This window comes from Arachis hypogaea, chromosome 14 (assembly GCF_003086295.3).
Source record: "Arachis hypogaea cultivar Tifrunner chromosome 14, arahy.Tifrunner.gnm2.J5K5, whole genome shotgun sequence".
Taxonomy (NCBI): Eukaryota; Viridiplantae; Streptophyta; class Magnoliopsida; order Fabales; family Fabaceae; genus Arachis; species Arachis hypogaea.
Window position 1 is genome coordinate 109,630,904 of NC_092049.1, and position 14,175 is coordinate 109,645,078.

Sequence of the window (14,175 nt, forward strand, 5' to 3'; positions counted from 1 at the left end):
CAACTTCAAGAACTCCCTTCTTCATAGGCGTCCCATTACTCACAGGATTCCTTTCAGAAGTGTACATAAACTGGTTATTAGCAACCATGTCAATGAGTTCTTGAGCTTCTGCAGGCGTTTTCTTTAGGTGAATGGATCCACCTGCAGAAGTGTCCAGTGACATCTTTGATAGCTCAGATAAACCATCATAGAATATATCCAGGATGGTCCATTCTGAAAGCATGTCAGAAGGACACTTTTTGGTCAACTGTTTGTATCTTTCCCAAGCTTCATAGATGGATTCACCTTCTTTCTGTCTGAAGGTTTGAACATCAGCTCTAAGCTTGCTCAGCTTTTGAGGAGGAAAGTACTTGGCTAAGAAAGCCGTGACCAGCTTATCCCAAGAGTTCAGGCTGTCTTTGGGTTGAGAATCCAACCATAATCTAGCTCTGTCTCTTACAGCAAAAGGGAAAAGCATGAGCCTGTAGACTTCAGGATCTACTCCATTAGTCTTAACAGTATCACATATCTGCAAAAATTCAGTTAAGAACTGAAAAGGATCTTCAGATGGAAGTCCGTGAAACTTGCAGTTCTGCTGCATCAGAGAAACTAATTGAGGTTTCAGCTCAAAGTTGTTTGCTCCAATGGCAGGAATGGAGATGCTTCTTCCATGTAAATTGGAATTAGGTGCAGTAAAGTCACCAAGCATCTTCCTTACATTATTATTATTTTCGGCTGCCATCTCCTCTTCCTGTTCAAAAATTTCTGAAAGGTTATCTCTGGATTGTTGTAATTTAGCTTCTCTTAATTTTCTCTTCAGAGTCCTTTCAGGTTCTGGATCTGCCTCAACAAGAATGTTCTTGTCCTTGCTCCTGCTCATATGACAAAGAAGAGGGCATACAAAAATAATAATAATAATAATAATATGGATCCCTTTGTGAGTGGAAGAAAAGAGGTAGACAAAGAATGTGATGTAAAGAAAGAAACACAACTGTGAGGAGGGCAGAGATGTGAGATGAGATGTTAGTAGATGAATAAATAAATAGAATAAGATGGGAGAGGGAGAATTTTCGAAAAATATTTTTGACAAAAGAGTTAGTGATTTTCGAAAATGGTTTTTGAAAAATGTTAGTATTTTTCGAAAATTTTTAAAATCAAAAATAAAAATAAGAATAATTAGTTAATTAAAAAGAAATTTTTGAAAAAGAGGGAAGATATTTTCGAAAATTAGAGAGAGAGAGTTAGTTAGGTAGTTTTGAAAAAGTTAAGAAACAAACAAAAAGTTAGTTAGTTAGTTGAAACAAATTTTGAAAAGATAAGAAGTTAGGAGGTTAGAAAAGATATTTTGAAACCAACTTTTTGAAAAAGGTAAGATAAGAAGATATTTTAGAAATTAGTTTTGAAAAAGATTTGATTTTTAAAATCTCAATTAATGACATGATTCATAAGAAATCACAAGATATGATTCTAGAACTTAAAGTTTGAATCTTTCTTAACAAGCAAGTAACAAACTTCAAATTTTTGAATCAAAACATTAATTGATTATGTTATTTTCGAAAATTTGGTATAAAAATAAGAAAAAGATTTTTGAAAAATATTTTTGGAATTTTCGAAAATAACTAAGAATTTTGAAAAAGATTTGATTTTTGAAAAAGATTTTGAAAAAGATAAGATTTTCAAATTGAAAATTTGATTTGACTCATGAGAAACAATTTGATTTTAAAATTTTTTGAAAAAGTCAATCCAAATTTTCGAATTTGATGAGAGAAAAAGGGGAAAGATATTTTTTTTTATTTTTGAATTTTTAATGAAGAGAGAGAAAAATAAGAAAAATGATGCAATGCATGAGAATTTTAGATCAAAACATGTGATGCATGCAAGAATGCTATGAATGTCAAGATGAACACCAAGAACACTTTGAATGTCACGATGAACATCAAGAACATATTTTTGAAAAATTTTTAATGCAAAGAAAACATGCAAGACACCAAACTTAGAATTCTTCAATGCTTAGACACTAAGAATTCAAGAATGCATATGATAAACATGAAAAGACACAAAACAAAAAATCATCAAGATCAAACAAGAAGACTTACCAAGAACAACTTGAAGATCATGAAGAACACTATGAATGCATGAATTTTCGAAAAAAATGCAAGATGCACATGCAATTGACACCAAACTTATAACATGACTCAAGACTCAAACAAGAAACAGAAAAATATTTTTTAATTTTATGATTTTCTAATTTTTTTGGATTTTTTGAAAATTAATTGAAAAAGGAAAATAAGGATTCCAAAATTTTTAATATGAATTCCAGGAATCTTGCAGTGTTAGTCTAAAGCTTCAGTCCAGGAATTAGACATGGCTCACTAGCCAGCCAAGCTTTCAATGAAAGCTCCGGTCCAAAACACTAGACATGGCCAATGGCCAGCCAAGCTTCAGCATGTAATTCAGACATGACATGCCTGACATACCCTACAGTCGTATAACAGCTGATGGTTGGAAGCCTCAGTCCAAAAGAATTTAGACATGGCTTTACAGCCAGCCAGGCTTCACATGCTTCATGAAACACTAGAATTCATTCTTAAAAATTTTGAATCTAAAATTTTTTTTTCGAAAACAGGTGAGAAAATTTTGAAATATTTTTGAAAGATTTTTGAAAAGAAAACAAAAAGAAAATTACCTAATCTGAGCAACAGGATGAACCGTTAGTTGTCCAAACTCGAACAATCCCCGGCAACGGCGCCAAAAACTTGGTACGCGGAATCGTGATTACACTTTAATTATGTAAAATTCATCGCTCTTTCTTTCCCTGGTAATGGCGCCAAAAACATGATGCCAAGACCATGGTTCACAACTCCGTGTAACTAACCAGCAAGTGCACTGGGTCGTCCAAGTAATACCTTACGTGAGTAAGGGTCGAATCCCACGGAGATTGTTGGTATGAAAGAAGCTATGGTCACCTTGCAAATCTCAGTTAGGCAGATATAAATTGATACTGGTGTTTTCGAATAATAACTAATAGAATAGGGATAGAAATACTCATGTAATTCATTGGTGAGAATTTCAGATAAGCGAATGGAGATGCTTTTCGTTCCTCTGAACTTCTGCTTTCCTGCTATCTTCATCCAATCAGTCTTACTCCTTTCCATGGCTGGCTTTATGTGATACATCACCATTGTCAACGGCTACTTTCGGTCATCTCTCGGGAAAATGATCAACGCACCCTGTCACGGCACGGCTATTCATCTGTCGGTTCTCGATCATGCTGGAATAGGATTTACTATCCTTTTGCGTCTGTCACTAACGCCCTGCAATCGCGAGTTTGGAGCTCGTCACAGTCATTCATTCATTGAATCCTACTCGGAATACCACAAACAAGGTTTAGACCTTCCGGATTCTCTTGAATGCCGCCATCATTCTAGCTTACGCCACGAAGATTCTGGTTAGGAGATCTACGAGATACTCATTCAGTCTAAGGTAGAACGGAGGTGGTTGTCAGGCACGCGTTCATAGGGAATGATGATGATTGTCACGTTCATCACATTTAGATTGAAGTACGAATGAATATCTTAGAAGCGAAACAAGATGAATTGAATAGAAAACAGTAGTACTTTGCATTAATCCTTGAGAAACAGCAGAGCTCCACACCTTAATCTATGGAGTGTAGAAACTCTACCGTTAAAATACATAAGTGAAATTCCAGGCATGGCCGAGAGGCCAGCCCTCAAACGTGATCTAAGATAGCATACAGCTGATCAAAGATGTCTAATACAATAGTAAAAGGTCCTATTTATAATAAACTAGTCACTAGGGTTTACATGAGTAAGTAATTGATGCATAAATTCACTTCCGGGGCCCACTTGGTGTGTGCTTGGGCTGAGCTTTAACTTTCCACATGCAGAGGCCATTTGTGGAGTTGAACGCCAGGTTTTGATCCATTTCTGGCGTTCAACTCTGGTTTTGGATCCTTTTCTGGCGCTGGACGCCAGAATTGGGCAGAGAGCTGGCGTTGAATGCCAGTTTGCGTCGTCTATTCTTGGCCAAAGTATGGACTATTATATATTTCTGGAAAGCCCTAGATGTCTACTTTCTAATGCAATTGGAAGCGCACCATTTCGAGTTCTGTAGGTCCAGAAAATCCACTTTGAGTGCAGGGAGGTCAGAATCCAACAACATCAGCAGTCCTTCTTCAACATCTGAATCTGATTTCTGCTCAAGTCCCTCAATTTCAGCTAGAAAATACTTGAAATCACAGAAAAACACACAAACTCATAGTAAAGTCCAGAAATGTGAATTTAACATAAAAACTAATGAAAACATCCCTAAAAGTAACTAGATCCTACTAAAAACATACTAAAAACAATGTCAAAAAGCGTATAAATTATCCGCTCATCACGGACGCGTGACAGAGGCCACGTATCAGAATTTACAGAATACGCCCTCAGCGATTTCTAAAGCCCTTTTTGGCCCAGATCCAAGTACAGACAGCATAGACCAGAGGTTATAAAGTGTGGGAATGCACCCATTCAAGGAGAGCTCGCAATTTTTGTTACTTTCAATGATTTAGATTTAGTTGAGAGGGAGATCTTCTCCTCTCTCTTTTAGGATTTAGGATTTCTTCTCGCTTTAAGAGTGACTCTTAATCCAGGTTTTATATTTCTTTGTTTTAAACTTCCCTTTCACTTTATTTATTTATTTCAGTATCTGAGTTGGCTATTTACCTTTATAATTGAATCTATGAATTCTTTCATGTTACAGACTGTTATTTAAATTAATGATAATTGAGGTATTTTCAGTTTATGATTGTTCTCTTTGATTTAAGTTACCATTTCTTCCCATCTAAGGACATTTTTATTATTCCAGCAATTTTACTTTTTCCCCTTTTGGTCCTGATTAAGAATTCAGTAACTCAACAGTTATTAAACTCAACATAATTGATAATCATTATCTTGCTAATTGAGCTGAACTTAAGTAATCCCAACCTTTTCTTAGGAAATAAATAGGATTCAAAGGTCAATTTAATTAGTCCCTTGACTTTTCTTTGCCCTAGTAAAGGTTGACCAAGTGGAGTTTAGATTCAACTTTCATTATAGTTGAGAGAGATAACTACGTTGGACCTCCAACTTCTCTTACCTTTCCAAAAGCCTACTTTACAGTATTTATTTATTTTAATTGCCATTTACTTTACTTGTCATTTAAATTACTTGCTTCTCATCTTCTAAACCCCGATTACAATCTTTATAGCCAATAATAAGAACATACCTCCTCGCAGTTCCTTGAGAAGACGACCCGAGGTTTGAATACTCGGTTAACAATTTTTAAAGGGGTTTGTTACTTGTGACACCCAAAACGTTTGTACGAAGGGATTTTTGTCAGTTTAGAGACTATATCTACAACGCGACTGTTTTTATGACATTTTTTAATGGCAAAAATCCTAACGTCACTCGCCCTCGAGTAAAAGAAGAAAGAATAGTAGAAGAAGAAGAAGATATGGAGGAGATGGAGGGATGTGTGTATTCGGCTATATGGGTGGGATTGGGTGGGAAAGAGATATTGAATTTTTGAAGGTAGGTGGGGTGTATGGAGAAGAGTGGATGGATGTGAGTGGTGGTAGGTGGTAATAGGGGAAGGGTGTTTATTGGGAAGAGAGGATGAATGAGAAGAGGGAAGAGTATGAGTGGAGGTAGGTGGGGATCCTGTGGGGTCCACAGATGCTGAGTTGATCCTGTGGGGTCCATAGGTCCTGAGGTGTCAAGGATTTACATCCCTGCACCAATTAGCCATGTAAAATGCCTTTGCATGCAATTCTGGCGTTTAAACGCCGAATTGATGCTTGTTCTGGGCGTTCAGCACCCAGATGCAGCATGTTTCTGGCATTGAATGCCAGCTTCATGCTTGTTTTTGGCGTTCAGTGCCAGCTCCATGCTCTGTTCTGGCGTTGAACGCCAGCCAGATGCTTGGTGCACGAATTGTGAATCACATTTTTCACAACGCGTACCACTAACCAGCAAGTGCACTGGGTCGTCCAAGTAATACCTTACGTGAGTAAGGGTCGAATCCCACGGAGATTGTTGGTTTGAAGCAATCTATGGTTATCTTGTAAATCTTAGTCAGGAAGTCAATTATGTTTATCTATTGAATTGTGAGTAACCAGTAGAGCATAAATTAAAAGTTACTTGTTGTGCAGTAATGGAGAATATGTTGGAGTTTTGGAGATGCTTTGTCTTCTAAATCTCTGCTTTTCTCTGTCTTCTGATTCACGCACGCACGTCCTCCTATGGCAAGCTGTGTGTTGGTGGATCACCGTTGTCAATGGCTACCTTCCATCCTTCCAGTGAAAACTACGCTCACGCACTCTGTCACAGCACGGCTAATCACTGGTTGGTTCTCGATCCGGTTGGAATAGGATTTACTATCCTTTTGTATCTGTCACTAACGCCCAGCCTTCAGGAGTTTGAAGCTCGTCACAGTCATTCAATCCTTGAATCCTACTCGGAATACCACAGACAAGGTTTAGACTTTCCGGATTCTCATGAATGCCGCCATCAGTTCTAGCTTATACCACGGAGATTCTGATTAAGGAATCTAAGAGACACTCATTCAATCGGATATAGAACGGAGGTGGTTGTCAGGCACACGTTCGTGGTTTGAGGAAGGTGATGACTGTCACAGATCATCACCTCCATCACAGTTAAGCGCGAATGAACATCTTAGATAGGAACAAGCGTGTTTGAATAGAAAACAGAAATACTTGCATTAATTCATCGAGACACAGTAGAGCTCCTCACCCCCAACAATGGGGTTTAGAGACTCATGCCATCAGAGAATACAAAGTTTAGATCTGAAATGTCATGAGATGCAAAATAAGTCTCTAAAAGTTGTTTAAATACTAAACTAGTAGCCTAGGGTTACAAAATATGAGTGGACTATGATGGATGATGCAGAGGTCCACTTCTGGGGCCCACTTGGTGTGTGCTGGGGCTGAGATTTAAGTGAGTCACGTGCAGAGGCCATTTGTGGAGTCGAACGCCAGTTTTTATGCCAGTTTGGGCGTTCAACTCCAGTTTTTGATCCTTTTCTGGCGCTGGACGCCAGAATTGGGCAGAGAACTGGCGTTGAACGCCAGTTTACATCGTCTATCCTTGTGCAAAGTATGGACTATTATATATTTCTGGAAAGCCCTGGATGTCTACTTTCCAATGCAATTGGAAGCATGCCATTTCTAGTTCTGTAGCTCCAGAAAATCCAATTTGAGTGCAGGGAGGTCAGAATCCAACAGCATTAGCAGTCCTTTTTCAGCCTGAATCAGATTTTTGCTCAGCTCCTTCAATTTCAGTCAGAAAAATACCTGAAATTACAGAAAAACACACAACTCATAGTAAAGTCCAGAAATATGAATTTTTTCTAAAAACTACTAGAAATAGACTAAAAACTAACTAAAACATACTCTAAACTATATGAAATTATCCCCAAAAAGCGTATAAAATATCCGCTCATCACAACACCAAACTTAAACTGTTGCTTGTCCTCAAGCAACTAGACAAATAACATAGAAGACTAATAGGTTGAGAAGCAATAATATCTCAGAGTTTTTGATTGAAGCTCAGATTCTAATTAGATGAGCGGGACTAGTAGCTTTTTGCTTCTGAACAGTTTTGGCATCTCACTTTATCCATTGAAGCTCAGAGTGATTGGCATCTATAGGAACTCAGAATTCAGATAGTGTTATTGATTCTCTTAGTTCAGTGTGATGATTCTTGAACACAGCTTCTTTATGAGTCTTGGCCGTGGCCCTAAGCACTTTGTTTTCCAGTATTACTACCGGATACATAAATGCCACAGATACATAACTGGGTGAACCTTTTCAGATTGTGACTCAGCTTTGCTAAAGTCCCCAATTAGAGGTGTCCAGGGTTCTTAAGCACACTCTTCTTTTTGCTTTGGACCTTGACTTTAACCGCTCAGTCTCAAGTTTTCACTTGACACCTGTACGCCACAAGCACATGGTTAGGGACAGCTTGGTTTAGCCGCTTAGACCAGGATTTCAGTCCTTTAGGCCCTCCTATCCACTGATGCTCAAAGCCTTGGGATCCTTTTGAATTTCCCTTGCCTTTTGGTTTTAAGGGTTATTGGCTTTTTCTGCTTGCTTTTGCTTTTGCTTTTTTTTTTTTTTTTTGCAAGCTTTGTTTTTTTTTTTTTGCTGCTTTTTCTTGCTTCAAGAATCATTTTTATGATTTTTCAGATTATCAATAACATGTCTCATGTTCATTATTCTTTCAAGAGCCAACATATTTAACAGTATTAAACAATAAATTCAAAAGACATATGCACTGTTCAAGCATTCATTCAGAAGACAGAAAGCATTGCCACCACATTTAACCAATTAGAATTTGTTTTATTTAAACTCGAAATTTTATTGCTTCTTATTCAAAAGATCTACTATTTTATTCATGTTTAATGATGATGAGAAAAATAAACTATAGCTTAATTGGAGATAAAATCAAATAGATACTAATTACTATTATATGACTTCTAAGGTAAACTTTCTATAAGGACACTGTCACAGAGTTAAGGCAGAAATTGGAAATTAACAACCTTTTATTCTGGGGGTATGGGGGTTCCTCTGATCCTTGGGAGGCTTGGTATTACAGAAGACTTTTGGCGCTTCAGTTCCCTTAAGTCACGTCCCTGCTCCTCTTGTTCTTTAAGCATATGGGTCAGCATTTGACTGTGTTCCTTCTGTTGTTTCATTATCTGCTCCATAGCTTCCTGCATCTTGGTGATGGATGTCTCCAGATATTCCCAGTATTCAGCTTGAGGTATCTCTGGAAGGAATTCTTGTGCTCTCTTCTTGATGGGATCCTCCTGTGCCTGTTGTCTCTCCATTGATGCTTTGGTGATTGACTTTTCAATTAGGATATATTCAGTTATTCCCATCTTGACTCCAGCGTCCTTGCAGAGTAGAGAAATCACGCTTGGATAAGCCAACCTGGCCTCTTTTGAATTTTTGTTAGCAATCTTATAGAGCTCAGTTGAAATCAGCTGATGAACCTCCACTTCCTTTCCCATCATGATGCAATGAATCATTACTGCTCTTTTAACTGTGACTTCAGAACGGTTGCTGGTGGGCAACAGAGAATGCCCAATGAAGTCCAGCCATCCTCTGGCAACTGGTTTGAGATCCTCCCTCTTGAGTTGATTTGGGACACCCTTTGTGTTGGTGGTCCACCTGGCTCCAAGGATACAGATGTCCTCTAGAATCTTATCCAGGCCAATGTCTGCTCTCATCATCCTCCTGTTGAAGGAGTCTGGATCATCCTTTAGCTGAGGTAGCTTTAGTATCTCTCTGGTATGAACAATTTTTCCCCTGACCATGGTCCGAAATTCGTAGCAGGCAGTTCCAGATAGTCTTTGCTTGTCAGTCTGCCACATATTAGCATAGAACTCCTGGACCATGTTCCTTCCTACTTTCGTTTCAGGATTAGCTAGGACTTCCCAGTTCCTGATTCGAATTTGCTCCTGGATCTCCGGATATTCGTCTTCTTTCAGATCGAATCTAACTTCCGGGATCACTGATCTCAGACCCATTACTTTAAGATAATGGTCTGAATGTTCTTTAGATAAGAACTTCCCTTGATTCCAAAGTGGTTTTGGAATGCTCTCTTTCTTGCCTCTTGGAGTGTATTGTTTCCCTTTGAGAGCCATAATCTTAGTAGTGATCTTGGATAAACACACCAAACTTAGAGGTTTGCTTGTCCTCAAGCAAAAGAAAAGAAAGGAGAGGGATAGAAGGAGATTGAATAGCACTTGATGATGAAGGAGGGGGGGCCGAGCCCAATTTAAAGGGGTGGGGGGTGGGTTTTCGAAAAATTGGATGAGATAAGATAAAAAGATTGAGTTGAAAAAGATAAGATAGAAGATAGAGTTTAATTTTGAAAAGATATGATAGATTTTTGAAAACGATAACTCTGAATTTTGAAAAAGATAATATGGATATTTGAAAAAGATATGGATTAGTTGAAAAGATTTTTGAGTGAAAAAGATAGATTTGTTTTCAGAAAAGATTTTGAAAAGAGTTGGATTGAATTTGGAAAGATGGATTTTTAGAAATTAGGGATTTTAGAAACCAGGGTTCTTGATATGTTCATGTAAAAATCATGCATTGAAGCATAAAATTTGAAATTAAAATGGAAATACGTGTGGGATTACTGGATTTGGCTCCTCCCTGTCCTCCTAGCGTTTGAACGCCCAAACACTGCCTGTTTTGGGCGTTCAGCGCCCAAATGCTGATCTCCTGGGCGTTCAGCGCCCAGTTGCTGCCATTCCTGGCGTTCAACGCCCAGTGGGTGGCCATTTCTGGCGTTGAACGCCCAAATGCTGCCATTACTGGCGTTCAGCGCCCAGTGGATGCCCATTTTGGGCGCTGAACGCCCAAAATGCCCCTTTACTGGCGTTTTCTTGCCATTGAGCTCTTTTACTCTGTTTTGTGTGCCGAGGTCTTCTGTAAATGATTATTTACCTTGTTGTCAATGAACTCTATATACAAAATAAAGATAGAAATAGGGCAAAATGCTTAGAGGATTGTTGCCCCATGGCTGGGTTGCCTCCCAGCAAGCGCTTCTTTATTGTCTTTAGCTGGACCTTGCTGAGCTTTTAATCTAGCTTCAGCCTTGAGCATTCTTGCTCAGTGTTGCCTTCAAGATAATGCTTGATTCTCTGTCCATTGACAATGAACTTCTTATCAGAATCAATATCTTGAAGCTCCACATAACCATATGGTGACACACTTGTAATCACGTATGGTCCCCTCCACCGGGATTTCAGTTTCCCGGGGAATAGCCTGAGTCTAGAGTTAAACAACAGGACCTTCTGTCCTGGTTCAAAGATTCTAGATGACAGCTTTCTGTCATGCCATTTTTTTATTTTTCTTTATAAAGCTTGGCATTTTCGAAAGCTGTGAATCTGAATTCCTCTAGCTCATTTAGCTGGAGCAATCGTTTTTCTCCTGCTAATTTGGCATCTAAGTTTAGGAATCTGGTTGCCCAGTAGGCCTTATGTTCCAGTTCCACGGGCAAGTGGCATGCCTTACCATACACGAGTTGGTATGGAGAGGTCCCTATAGGGGTCTTGAATGCTGTTCTGTAAGCCCACAGAGCATCATCCAAGCTCCTTGCCCAATCCTTTCTACGGGTATTTACTGTCCGTTCCAGGATTCTCTTTAATTCTCTGTTAGAGACTTCAGCTTGCCCGTTGGTTTGTGGATGATATGGAGTGGCCACTTTGTGGCGAATTCCATACCGAACCATGGCAGAGTAAAGCTGTTTATTGCAGAAGTGAGTGCCCCCATCACTGATTAACACTCTAGGGACACCAAACCTGCTAAAGATATGTTTCTGGAGGAACTTCAGCACTGTTTTAGTATCATTGGTGGGTGTGGCGATAGCCTCAACCCATTTTGATACATAGTCAACTGCCACCAGAATGTAAGTGTTTGAGTATGATGGTGGGAAAGGTCCCATGAAGTCAATTCCCCATACATCAAACAACTCTATTTCCAAGATTCCTTGTTGAGGCATGGCGTAACCATGAGGCAGATTACCAGCTCTTTGGCAACTGTCACAATTACGTACAAACTCTCGGGAATCTTTATAGAGTGTGGGCCAATAGATGCCACATTGGAGGACCTTGGTGGCTGTTCGCTCACCTCCGAAATGACCTCCATATTGAGATCCGTGGCAATGCCATAGGATTCTCTGTGCTTCCTCTCTGGGGACACACCTACGGATAATTCCGTCTGCACATCTCTTAAAGAGATAGGGTTCATCCCACAAGTAGTACTTTGCATCAGTGACTAATTTCTTCTTTTGTATTCTATTGTACTCCTTGGGTATGAACCGTGCAGCTTTATAGTTTGCAATATCGGCAAACCATGGTGCTTCCTGAATGGCAAATAGATGCTCATCAGGGAACGTCTCAGAGATCTCAAGAAAGGGGAGGGACGTCCCTTCCACTGGCTCTATCCGGGACAGATGATCAGCCACTTGGTTCTCTGTCCCTTTTCTGTCTCTTATTTCTATATCAAACTCTTGCAGAAGCAATACCTATCTGATGAGCCTGGGTTTTGAATCCTGCTTTGTGAGTAGATATTTAAGAGCAGCATGGTCAGTATACACAATCACTTTTGATCCTACTAAGTATGATCTGAACTTGTCAATGGCGTAAACCACTGCAAGTAGTTCTTTTTCTGTGGTTGTGTAATTTTTCTGGGCATCATTTAGAACGCGACTGGCATAATAAATGACATGCAGAAGCTTGTCATGCCTCTGTCCCAATACTGCACCAATGGCATGATTACTGGCATCACACATTAACTCAAATGGCAATGTCCAGTCTGGTGCAGAAATGACTGGTGCTGTGACCAGCTTAGCTTTCAGCGTTTCAAACGCCTGCAGGCATGCTGTGTCAAACACAAATGGCATGTCGGCAGCTAGCAGATTGTTTAGAGGTTTTGCAATTTTTGAAAAATCCTTTATAAACCTCCTATAGAATCCTGCATGCCCCAGAAAGCTTCTGATTGCCTTAACATTGGCAGGTGGTGGTAATTTTTCAATTACCTCTATTTTTGCTTGATCCACCTCTATTCCCTTGTTTGAGATTTTATGCCCAAGAACAATTCCTTCAGTCACCATGAAGTGACACTTTTCCCAGTTTAAAACTAGGTTGGTTTCTTGGCATCTTTTCAGAACAAGTTTCAGGTGATCAAGACAGGAGCTGAATGAGTCTCCATATACTGAGAAGTCATCCATGAAGACTTCCAGAAATTTTTCCACCATATCAGAGAAAATAGAGAGCATGCATCTCTGGAAGGTTGCAGGTGCATTGCATAGCCCAAAGGGAATCCTTCTATAAGCAAACACTCCGGATGGACATGTGAATGCTGTTTTCTCTTGATCCTGGGGATCTACTGCAATCTGGTTATAGCCTGAGTAGCCATCCAAAAAGCAGTAATAATCATGACCTGCTAGTCTCTCTAGCATCTGGTCTATGAATGGTAAAGGAAAATGATCCTTTCTGGTGGCTGTATTGAGCCTTCTGTAGTCAATACACATGCGCCACCCTGTAACTGTTCTTGTAGGAACCAGTTCATTTTTTTCATTATGAATCACTGTCATGCCTCCCTTTTTTGGGACGACTTGAACAGGGCTCACCCAGGGGCTATCAGAAATGGGATAAATAATCCCAGCCTCTAGTAATTTGGTGACCTCTTTCTGCACCACTTCCTTCATGGCTGGATTTAGCCGCCTCTGTGGTTGAACCACTGGTTTGGCATTATCCTCCAGTAGGATTTTGTGCATGCATCTAGCTGGGCTTATGCCCTTAAGGTCACCTATGGACCACCCAAGAGCTGTCTTGTGTGTCCTTAGCACTTGAATAAGTGCTTCCTCTTCCTGTGAATTTAAAGCAGAGCTTATGATCACTGGAAAGGTGTCACCTTCTCCTAGAAATGCATATTTCAAGGATGGTGGCAGTGGCTTGAGCTCTGGTTTAGGAGGTTTTTCCTCTTTCAGAAGAAAGTTCAGAGGCTCTTTCATGTCCCCTGAATCCTCCAAATCAGGCTGAACATCTTTAAAGATGTCTTCCAACTCTGATTCGAGACTCTCAGCCATGTTGATCTCTTCTACCAAAGAGTCAATAAGGTCAACTTTCATGCAGTCTGTTGATGTGTCTGGATGCTGCATGGCTTTGACAGCGTTCAACTTGAACTCGTCATCGTTGACTCTCAGGGTTATTTCCCCCTGTTGGACGTCAATGAGGGATCGTCCAGTTGCTAGGAAGGGTCTTCCTAGAATGAGAGTGGCACTCTTGTGCTCCTCCATTTCCAGCACAACAAAGTCAGTGGGAAAGGCGAATGGCCCAACTCTGACAATCATGTCCTCAATCACGCCTGATGGGTATTTAGTGGAACCATCAGCAAGTTGGAGACATATCCGGGTTGGTTTAACTTCTTCAGTTAAGCCAAGCTTCCTGATAGTGGATGCAGGTATTAGGTTGATGCTTGCCCCAAGATCGCATAAGGCTGTCTTGGTGCAATCACCTTCCAATATGCATGGTATCAGAAAACTCCCAGGGTCTTTAAGCTTTTCAGGAAAGCTTTTCAGAATGACTGCACTGCATTCTTCAGTGAGGAGA

General features: G+C 39.8%; 1 non-coding gene across 1 annotated transcript; it reads left to right on the top strand.

The window, feature by feature from the left end:
- The first annotated feature begins 217 nt into the window (after nt 1–217).
- On the top strand, nt 218–325 carry LOC112745227 (small nucleolar RNA R71). The gene has a single exon (XR_003173165.1). It is a non-coding gene; the product is annotated as a small nucleolar RNA R71 (small nucleolar RNA).
- Nucleotides 326–14,175: the final 13,850 nt, after the last annotated feature.